Source organism: Canis lupus, chromosome 1 (assembly GCF_011100685.1).
Source record: "Canis lupus familiaris isolate Mischka breed German Shepherd chromosome 1, alternate assembly UU_Cfam_GSD_1.0, whole genome shotgun sequence".
Taxonomy (NCBI): Eukaryota; Metazoa; Chordata; class Mammalia; order Carnivora; family Canidae; genus Canis; species Canis lupus.
The window spans coordinates 30,463,150-30,475,248 of NC_049222.1; positions in this window are offsets into that span (position 1 = coordinate 30,463,150).

Consider the following 12,099-nt stretch of genomic DNA (forward strand, 5'->3'; position numbering starts at 1 on the left):
TGATGAAGATGCCTTCCATGGCCTTCCACGTATTGTGTGTATTGGCACTGGGCATGTCAAGCACTTCGTGCTGCCCACGGATGGGGCTTCCATACTGCTCCTCAGTGACTGGCAGGAACACAGAGGTGCCCATGTGCTGGAAGCACACAGTGGCCTCCCGCTCCCAGTGCTGCCCTTAGCAGCGCACGGTCCACAGATCCAGGTCGTCACCCTCACCGTCTTCCCCAAAGGCGCTCACTGGTTATTGGACAGCGGCGAGGGGAAGTGAAAATATCAGTGAGGATGACAGAACATGAGAGACACCTAACTCTGGGAAATGAACAAGGGGTAGTGGAAAGGGAGGTGGGCGGGGGGGGGGGGTTAGGGTGACTGGGTAACGGGCACTGAGGGGGGCACTGAGGGGGGCACTTGACGGGATGAGCACTGGGTGATATGCTATATGTTGGCAAATTGAACTCCCATAAAAAAAATAAAACAACAACAACAGATATATATAGAACATATATTTATATATATATTCTATATATATAATATATAATATATTATATATATATTTATATATATGTTCTATATATAACAACAAATAATCCATTTGACTAGCACATAGAGTACATGAAGAATTAAGGTGGAAAGTTAGGTTGGGATTATATTCTGGATAGACATGAAGGTTTAGTAGAGAAGTTTGTAAGCTGATTTTATAGGTGATAAAAGGAATTTCAAATTAGACCTTTATAGAATCATACTAGGTCATGGTCATAGTATAAGATTCAAAAAGTATGCTTTTTTATTAATCATTAAGAAACTTTCCTATACACAGTTTTTTTGAGCAGAGGCTTGAGGTGCTTTAGGGGCAATGTGAAGCCTGGATTCCAGAGGAAAAGGAAGAACAGAGATTAAACACAGAGATCTGAGAGGTGCCAGGGAGCATAAACAGAGTTGATTCCCAGGATGGAAGTCTATGTTAACAAAGGACCATGCTCTTATTGGCTGAAATGAAGAACCCATAGGGACACCTGGGTGGCTCAGTCGGTGAGTATCAGCTGCTGACTCAGGCCATGATCCCAGGGTCCTGGGGTCAAGTCTCACATTGGGCTCCCTGCAGGGAGCCTGTTTTTCCCTCTGTCTATGTCTCTCTGTGTCTCTCATGAATAAGTAAATAAAATTTTTAAAATTTTAATTAATTAATTAAAAAAGAACCCATAAAGAGAGAAGTTTATAGATTTGTTTTTGAATTGTGGTAAATTTGGGGTTACCAATAAAACCCTCATTTGGTCTGCTGGCCAACAACCTAGAGTTCCAGAAGATGCTGAGGGTGAAAATGAAATGAGTTTTCCAGCTCATTCACCTGGAGATCACAGTTGAAATGTCTGGGATGAATCATGTAGCATTTGAAAAGACCACTTCTCAGTAAACAAAAAATTGAGTAAAGGAAGAAGAGCCAGAGAAAAAGTCAAAGAAGGAATGACCAGAGGTCTAGTAGAAAAATCAGGCAAGTATATTCTCCCAGAAACCAATAATAAAGAGATTTCAAGACAAGTTTATCAAATGCCACAGAAATGCCAAGGCCATGGGGTTTGGTAATGAAGAGGTCATTGACAAACTTTGAAAAGAACAATTTCAGTAGAGCAATGGACTAGAAACCAGATGGATTGGAAAGACCATAGGAAGTGCAGAACTCAAAGTAGTTTGGCAGTAAAGACATCCATTTCATTGATTCATTTATTCATTCACTTATTCACTCATGCATTAATGTATCCAACAGATAAATAAATTGGGCCTGTGCATAAGGCACTGTGCTAGACATTTGGAATAGACACCAGCCCTCATTCTAGTGAAAACAAAACAACAACAAAAGAGTTAGAAAAATAAAATACTACTATTGTAATAAGTGCAATTAAGAAAATAATTAAGCATCAGAGAGTGAGTTCAGGGGTGAATGTAAAGGGGAAAATGCCCATACACAGGGTGATTGGTGCTGGAGTTGAGGAAAGAGGGTTTGTTTTGTCTGAATAGGAGAGATAGCCCATTTGTAGGCTAGTAGGAAAAGGCAAAGTATGAAAAGTAGAAGATGGAGGAGGAATCATTTATAGAGCAAAGTACAGGAGAAATGGGATTGTATTCCATCCAAGGCACTAGGATGGAGGTGAACCTTGGAAAGGATTGGGGAGACTTCTCCAAAATAGGATTGAGGAAAAAGAGGGGGCATAAAGAATTTCCCTAGAAAAAGAGAGAAGGAGATTGAAGGATCCTATGTGAGAAGTTCATCTCGGGAAGGAGGCCATAAGATCATTTGCCAAGACAGAAAGGTTGTCCTCTGGTTAGGAGGAATGAAATAAGCAATCAACCAAAAATAGTTATCAAGTGGCATGAGGGTCTGTCTGGTGGAAGCTAGTAGCATGAATCGATAGCAAAATCTGTAGTAAAACAAAGCTGAGTTTCCCAGCAAAGATTAAGAGAGGAGCAGGGAAAACAGGTGCATCCATACTCTGGTGGGAAGAGTGGGAATATGAGGAAGGCAGAAGATCAAGCAGAAAGAGAGCACTCAGGGCCTTTGACAAGGGCTCAGCTGAAAGTGGTTGAGCTTGAGCTCTATACTAGGCTTTCAGATGCAGAGTCCAAGTCAGAGAGGAGCTTATAGAGTGAGCTAGGAGGTCGGGAATGGGGAAGAGAACAGAAGGTCAAAGAGCAGTTCAAGGGGAGATGAAGGGATGAGCGGCTGTGGTCACATGGAAAATTTCAGCATTTGGGGTAATACAGATGGAGTGTCTTCAGTTGACTCTAAAGTCTAAGGCCATGCTCAGCTGCAGGCTGTCTGCAAGATGTGATGCGGTTCGTGTGAGGATTGAGGTTAAGTGTGTGGATGTTGAAGTCACTGTGACTCTTGCCAGGGGAAGAGGGAGGCCACACTCCGGAAAGTGAAGAAGTATCATGTAAGCTCTTACTGTAGCTTACATGGCCCAAGCCCATCTGTCTCCCCCCCAGATCCCCCTCATACTGCTCAGACTCTGGCCCCATCACTCCAGCGCAGCTGGCCTTCTTTCAGTTCCTTGAATGCTCTGGACTCTGTTTCACCTCAGGGCCCTCACAAATATGATTTCCTCTTCTTAGAATTTCTAACCCTTCAGCTTCAACTCTCCCTTCCTCTACTCTGACCAAATTTCACTGTGAATGTCACTTCCCCAGAGAGACTTTCCCCCAAATCCTTAGGCTTTAAGCCTGTATTAGAACCTATAATTTCTTAGCACATATTCTTGGAACTAACTCTTTTTGGAAGGATTTTCTTACAGTCAATCTCTCTCAATGGATAAGCTTTCAGAGAGCAAACACTATCTGCTTTGTCTCCTGAGACAATTCTGTCCCTAAGAGAGTATCCATTTATGTGTTTTTAACTTACCCCGGTCCAAAGGACTGGACATGGGACAGTGCAATTGTAAGGATTATTTCTCTACAAAATATTGAAGCAATACTACATTATGTAAGATTAAAATATTCAATAAAATGCTTAAACAAATGTGAAGGTAGACTGTTCATTGGTTGGCAAAATAGATGATCCCCCAAACTGCGACACTACAGCATGTAAAAATATAAGAAGCTTCCACCCAAAGGGCTGACTACCTCTCAGTCTCTCTCTCAGAGTACTGCGCCCCACCCCACCCCCCGCCCCCACACCAGTCTTCTTTAAGCTGCATTTTTATTCCAGCATTTCCCTGCTGAAAGTTTTCGGGGTCTTCCCTTTTCCCTTCCCAAGCAAAGCTAAAGTCCTTTGGTGACTTGCAATGGCCCCTGCAATGCTTCCAGGCCCAGTCTTCTTTTACTCAAGGCAAGCAAGTTTTTTCACTCTCCCACTAACTTGCTGGCCTCATTTCCCACCTCAATGACTCAGTCCACATAACTTCCCTCTCCTGGAAGGCCCTTGCCTTTCTCCAGAACCCATCTGACACTGTTCCTGTCATTTAAGACCTATCTCCACTCTTGGTTCCTCCATGGACCTTCAGGCTCTGGCCATATCTCACCTTGTTGATATATAAATTCTGACAGCATTTGACCATTGGAACCATAAAATAGAACTGAATTGTCTACTGTCCCGGATTTCAGTATAGGTTCTAGGGAGTTACACATATCTCAATATCTCCTAATAGATAATAAATTCCTCATCTAACCAAAGGGAACTGAAGCTTAAAATAACCTAAATTACCTTTGCATTCCCCTAGGCTATGTTACTGGTCAGGTTATCTATTGACTGCCTCAAAAACTTATTTTCATATTTAAAATGTTTTAGAAAATTTATTTTAACAACCCTTTTTCTGTTTTCCTCTCTAGTCTCATGTGAGCAAATAGTAGTTTAATGGGGCATTTTCGGGTTGAATTATGAACAATCTCTTTATAGAACAGAAAATCAACATTTTACTGCCATAAGGATCTGTCTCTAGTTGCTTACTGAAGGTCATGCTGTTTTTATGAGTGAGACTGGGGTAGGGGTAGGAATTCCTGGTATTCCATGTAGTTTTCTAATTGATTCCAGTGGCTCTCAGACATATTAAGAAATTGCTACAAAGCATGTTTACAGCAATTCAGGACTTTCTCTATGACTCTCATTTAACTAAACAACTCTTTCCATTTATTTCCTTGGCTGTTAATCTCATAGAAATTAGGCAAGCTTTAGTGGCTCCTTTAGCCACTGAAGGCATATTTCTTAAAAACTCAAATATATTTCACTCAAAAACTTTAAGTGTTAAATCAATAAAAAAGAAAACTAAAAATAAGTTTACATTACAAATGCCAGTGAGTTATGTGTCTGTGTGAAGTCCTTATATTAATGCCTATCATTATATTCATAAAAATATTATCATTATCTATTATGTTCTATTAATAAAATATTAATTAAGTATAGGTCTAGAATCCATGTCATATCTATTACTCTATTGGAAACAATGCAAAGGCACACAATGGCTAATCATTTGGAAGGATTTGTTAAAGAATTTAGGGAATTTGAGATTGTTTTGCCTGCCTCTGAAAGCTGACACTAGATATTGCTCAAAGCTTATTAATACAGTTTTTTATAACCATAAAATATAGAGTTCATGTGTCATTGTTTATCCTTCAATATCCATTTTTAGATTCAGTGTTCCTCTCATAAATTAAAAAAAAAAAAGTGGTAGAGGCAACTCTGGAATATCCAGGAAATCTGATCTCACTAATGAAGAAACTATTCAATATGGGTACAATCCCGTGCACATTCTCTGAGGTATCTTGAGTTGGGAATACCCTTATTAAAAATTCCTTTTCCAAATTTAATTTAAAATTATTTGCTCCATTGTTAGAATATGGCTGATGGGAAAACAATAGTCAGATGTGGGGAATCACCCAAAGTTTTCTATAGACTCATAGGGTCCAAATAATCAGAGGCACTAATTTCGGGAGACCTGGTTCAAGTGACATTTCCTTCTGATCCATAACAGGCATCTTTCTGTTTCATATTGCCTGTGCATAATCCACACATGAGGCCAAGGTCATCACCCACACAGAAAAGAGACAAAAATACGCATGCCACCCCCACCTGCTTCTAAAAATGAATCTACATCAAGACATAGACTAGAGTCTGAGCTTGTGGCTGTATGCTGAATGAATTAGGGCAGAACTCTGGTTTGAGTGGTTAGTAAATGTGAAAGGCATAGACAAAGAGAGCTATTTCCATTTCCATTTGAATCAGATTTGCTATCTGTCATAACTGAGTAGCATAAAGAATTGGAGGTCTCCAGGGCCCATTTGTTCCCATAGAGATCCCCTACCCTGCAGTCCCCATGGCCAACTAGGGTAATTTATCCAGAGAGCCTAGAGAGCTTGAAGTGGAAAATTCTAGTTTGGTGATTAAGAACAAGAAGGCTGGAGCCAAACTATGCTGCCACTTAAGGAAAGTGGTGGCCCTTGGGCAAGATACCCTCAGTTTCCTTATCTGTCTAATGGAGATAATAACAGTGCCTACTTTTTTTTTTTAAGATTTTACTTATTTTATTTATTCATGAGAGACACACAGAGAGAGAGAGAGAGAGAGGCAGAGACACAGGCAGAGGGAGAAGTAGGCTACATGCAGGGCCCCCGACATGGGACTCCATCCCAGGACTCCAGGATCGGGCCCTGGGCGGAAGGTGGCACTAAACCACTGAGCCACCCAGCCTGCCCAACAGTGCCTACTTTTTAAAGTGTTCATGAGGGTGAAATAGATCACTGTGTATAAAACACCAGAACATTCCCAAGCACATGGTAAGTGCCATAAGTGTAGGCTCCAACTTTTACTCTCTTTCTGTGTAGCCTTGCATATAACATTGAACTTGATCCTCAGGTTTCTAATCTATAAAGTGCATCCAAAAACATCTACCTCTAAGGATTACTTGAAATAAAGATACTATCTGTATTGGACCTATCACAGTGACAGCCACATAGCAAGCATTTAAAACACTGAAACTGAATGGTAGTGCCAACAATGGGCATTTGGGGCACGTGATCTTCCTAATTAAAACTCTACCATTTGAGGGCCACCTAGGTGGTTCAGTTAGTTAAGCATCCAACTCTTGATTTTCACTCAGGTCATGATCTCAGGGTCCTGGGTTAGAGCCCCACGGTGGGTCCTGTGCTCAGTGGGAAGTTGTCTTGGGGATTTATCTCTCTCCTCGCCCTCTGCCCCTCCCCCTGCTCACATTCTCTTTCTCTCTCTGTCTCAAATAAATAAATGAATCTTGAAAAGAAAAAAGAGTCAAGAGGCTCCTGAGTGGCTCAGTTAGTTTAGTGTCTGCCTGGGGTCTTGGGGTGGCGTTCCACATCAGTTGCCCTGCTTATCCCTCTGCCTGTTACTCCCCCTGCTTGTTGTTCTCTCTCTCTCTGTCTCTCTCTCTCTCTCTCTGTCAAATAAATAAATAAAATCTTTAGAAAGGAAAAAAATCTACCATTTGGGCTCCATAGAAACTGAGGAAACTGGGAAAACTTTTCAATGTGTTTGATCAAAAGCAAAGCAAAGACCAAAAAAAAAAAAAAAAAAAAAAGCAAAGACCATTTCTGTGAGTGCTATAGATTGAAAATGTCCCTGCCAAATTCATGTGTTGAACCTAATCCCCCAAGTGCAGTATTTGAAGGAGGGGCCTTTGAGATGTGATGAGGTTGTAAAGGTGGAGCTCCCGTGAATGGGATTTGTGCCTGTATAAAGGAGAGCCCAGAGAAACTCCCTCACCTTCTCGCCTCACTTGAGAACACGGTAAAAAGATGGCCATCTGCAAACCAGAAGCAAGTGCTCACCAAACACCCAATAGGCCAGCAATCTTACCTTGGACTTTCCAGCCTCTGGAACTGTCAGAAATAAATTTGTTGTTTATAGGCCACCCTCTCTTTGATACCTATGTTACAGCAGCCTGAATGGTCTAAGACAGTGTGTATGATCAAAAGTGAAGACTCAATAATATATAAAGCTGTCCAAAAAAGGAGTATGGAACTACCTGCCTACTGTTCATCCTCCTAATTTCCTCCACCTGGGTCCTTGACCGCCACCTGCAGGCCCGGCCCCACCCTAAGCTCTGGGGTAACCACAACCTTAGTCAGTGTTCAGGTGACTCAACATCAAGTCAGCCCCACTCAGGGACCCACTTGTACCACATGTCTTACATTCAGAAACTGGGTGCCTGCCATATGCCTCAAATATTCACTTACCAAATACTTCTTTGAATGTCTCCTATGTGCTAAGCAGAGGGTTTCCTGAAGACAATAGAGCAGTGAGCAAGATAGACATAGTTCTTAAGAACAAGACCTCCCCTTACACTCCATTGAATCTGTCCTTTCCCTGAGTACCTGCCTTGCTAAAATACCAAATACTCCACTTCCTTCAAGACTGAGTCTCAGACTTGCTCTCCCCGGTTCTTTTGGAAGTGAGATTCTCTGATACCTAGTCCTGTCAGCATCTCCTTCTGATGCTGTACCTATGTGGGTCTCCTCCACATACCTCTGTCCCAGGCTTGCCCTGTTGTACTTCATCGATGCTGACCTTCCAAATGCCTGTCTCACTCACTGGTGGTTCCCAGGTCCCTCTACACTTCATCAGAGCCTCCTCTGTGACAAAGCATCCCTTTGGGTGCTTTAATGACAATCTCTTATTCCTTACCATGATAGGCCTCACCAGCCTTTGTGGAAACAAACTCAAGCTAAATGCATCAGTGGAAACTATAAAAGGAACTCTGCCTTTGTTCATTCACCTTTTTTGATCATGGGATAGTCCTTATGTTTTGTGACTCACACTGAAATGCCTTGAGTGTTTCTTCCCTGGGCAGTTTCCCCTGATTCATTGGCCACATGCTTTTTCCTCTGGGGAGTAAGTAATTCACTGGATCACCTTCTATATTTGCTGAAATATTTCTGAGTTTGGATAAGTTACCTGAGAAAGGCTAAATGGAGGTGTGACACAAATAAGTTTTCTGTCAAATGAAGGCATTAAAAAATTAAGACAAATAACTGAATAGAGTGTTCCTCTGGTATTGCTGCTATGGCATATTCAGATCACATGAAAATGTAAATCTTGTTCTCTGAAAGCAAATGCATCTGAAAAAGATAGTTAATTTCCCCAGGATTTTTTCTGTTTGATTTTCAAGAAGGACCAGGAACTGTAGCCCTTAGTGGAGGTATGATTTCAGTAACAGAAAGAATACTTATCTAATAATACCCAGTACAACAATGCTACCATTCCAGATGAAGGAGCATGTTCTGACATGCAGTCAAATAGTATTTTATCTTGTTTACAGTTGATATTATTTAACATGTTTAACATTTGCTAATTGAAGCACTGTGGTTACTATCACAGACTTCAGAGAGGAGCCAATCTTCACTAGATTTTTTTTTTGAAGATTTTATTTATTTATTCATGAGAGACAGAGAGAGAGACAGGGGCAGAGACACAGGCAGAGGGAGAAACAGGCTCCACGCAGGGAGCCTGACATGAGACTTGATCCCAGGTCTCCAGGATCCGGCCCTGGGCTTCAGGCGGCGCTAAACCGCTGTGCCACCAGGGCTGCCCCCAATCTTCACTAGAGATTTTGTCAATTTATAGATCTGTGACCTTAACCCTCAGTTATTTTATCTATAAAATGGGATAATTATACTTATTTGTGAAGATTGCATGTGAAAAAGCAAATAAAACATTTAATTCAATACTGAGCATACAGCAAGTGTGCTATAAGGTATATAAAATATATGGATATGGGGCCATGAGTGTCAGAAGATGATAATCCAGAATCTCCATTTGATTGACCACTGAATAATCTTTTTTTTTAAGACTATTTATTTATTCATAAGACACACACACAGAGAGACAGAGACACAGGCAGAGGGAGAAGCAGGCTCCATGCAGGGAACCCCATGTGGGACTCGATCCAGGACCCCGGGATCAGCCCTGGGCCGAAGGCAGGTGTTAAACCGCTGAGCCACCCAGGGATCCCCCAACGACTGAATAATCTTTTTTTTCCTTTTAAGATTTTATTTATTTATTCATGAAAGACACAGAGGGAGAGAGAGAGAGAGAGAGGCAGAGACACAGGCAGAGGGAGAAGCAGGCTCCATGCACCGGGAGCCCGACGTGGGACTCGATCCCGGGTCTCCAGGATCACGCCCGGGATGATGGCAGCGCTAAACCGCTGCACCACCGGGGCTGCCCCTGACTGAATAATCTTAATCAAACCTCCCACTGTCCTGTAGAGGGAGATTCTCTACCTTCAAAACAGAAATAAAATAGCTTTAAAATTTATAAAGTATCTGGCAATATTTTCCTCATTTTTCCATGGTTTTCAAGAGATGTAAATAGTAAGGTCCAAAAAAAAAAAAAAAAAAAAGAGTGAGGTCCATTCAGTTAACCTCTTCCTGGGCACTGCAGACAGCCTCCTTGGTTAGACAGGGCAGCCATAATCTGTTAAACTGTCACATCCAACAAGGATGCCATAGATGCCTCTGGTGGGATATCTGGTCTCCTTGTTACACCTTCCACAAAGATGAGTAGGGCATAGGGAAATGTGGCAAATATAGGTAAATACCTCCTCTTTCAGAGTAGAGCCAAGTATGAGTCACAATCATGGAAATTTTAGATTATTGAGAGACTTATTTATCTTCTTGGATTAGTCACATATACTCCAAGATACAGCAATAAAGTGCATTTGTCACACATTATACACATTACATTAAAAAATGGCCTAAAGCATGGCTAAAGGCCAGGTCCTAAACAGTATCTTCATTTAATTCTTACCATGACTCTTTGAGATAAGTACTGTTTTTATCTCTCTTCATAGTATCACTACTTTATTTTTTTTTTCAAGATTTATTTTAAAGAGAGAGAGAAAGCCCACACAGATGCATGAGTGAGGAGAGGGGCAGAGAGAGAGAGAGAGAGAATCTTCAAGCAGACTTTACACTGAGCATAGAACCAGAGGCAGGGCTTATGTCACAACCCATGAGCCCTGACCTGAGCCAAAACTAGGAGTCAGTTACTCAACCGACTGAGCCATCCAGGTGCCCTTTATCTCCATTTTATAATATCTGTATCTGCAAACTCTACTGAGGGACACAAAGATAGTTAAATGAAAATGAAGCATATCATATTCTCTTTTTTAAAAGATTTCTTTAAGAAAGAGAGCACACATAGGGGGAGGAGCAGAGGGAAAAGGAGAGAAAGAATCTTAAGCAAGCTCCATGCAAAAAGCATGGAGCCCAACTGGAGGCTCAGTCTCCCAAAGCTGAGATCATGACCTGAGCCAAAATCAAGATTCAGACACTTAACCAACTGTGCCACTCAGGCACCCTGAGGCATACCATATACTTGAATAAAAGTGTTGAACATCATAAATATATAGTCTTCCTTTAAAAGTTATAAACTTTACGCACTCTTCCCCCAAGTTTTGTGAGGGTGAAACTAGAAACGGGAATTTTTCATATGAAAAAGTAAACAAGCAAGATTAGCCAGGAAAAGCCTTTTTTTTTTTTAAGATTTTATTTATTTATTCATGAGAGACACACAGAGAGAGACAGAGACAGAGACAGAGGCAGAGGGAGAAGCAGGCTCCATGCAGGGAGCCTCATGTGGGACTTGATCCCAGGACTCCAGGATCATGCCCTGAGCCAAAGGCAGATGCTTAACCACTAAACCACCCAGGTGTCCCATAGCCAGGAAAAGTCGTGAAAAAATTAGGCAATAGATAATCTATTAGATATGAAAGTATACTTTAACACCTAAATTATTAAAACAATGTTTTCTTTGCATAAGAATAGATTTAAAAAATCAGTAGAACAGTGCAGAAAGCCTAACAATATATTAAAATATGCACAGAAATTCAGAATATTATAAATTCAGTGGGAGATGTGTTATTCAATAAATGCCATTGGAACAACTACGTGACCATCTGGAAAAAGAAAGAAAGGAAAAGAAAAAAGAAAAGAAGGAAGGAAGAGAAAAGAGAAGAGAATAGAAAAAGGAAAGGAAAGGACAGAAAGGAAAAGAAGAAAATTGAATGATTTTAACTTTTTTTATTTTAGAGTGAGAACTTTCCAAAGATAATAAATACCCAGAAGCCATAAAACAGTTCCTAAAAATTCTGCTTGAAAAACTAAACAAAGTTAAAAGACAAAAATACATATGTGCATATGTATTTGCAATTCATACAACAAATAAAGCTAACTTTTTTTTTCATTTTAGATAACTGATTTTATTTTGTTGAAAGTGTTTCTCTTGTAAAATGAACACCTATACGAGACTAGGCGGGGAGCGGGTTTGTGCCCCCACCGGTCAGAGGATGAGGTGGGAGAGAATTTCTTGCAGGCCAGCTTCCCACCACTTCATTGGCAAGAGAGAGGACGGCACAGAGTTCACTTCACTTGTGTTTTTGTGTTGATGTGCGTGTGTATTTGCAATTCATACAACAAATAAAGCTAACTTCCATGTATGTAAACAGTTCTTATACTTCGATAAGAAAAAAGCCAACACCCCAGGAAAAACTGCACACAAGATGTGAACTGCACACGAGATGTGAACAGTTACAGAAAAGAACATAAGAATACCTCTTTACAGCATAAAAGGATGCTCAT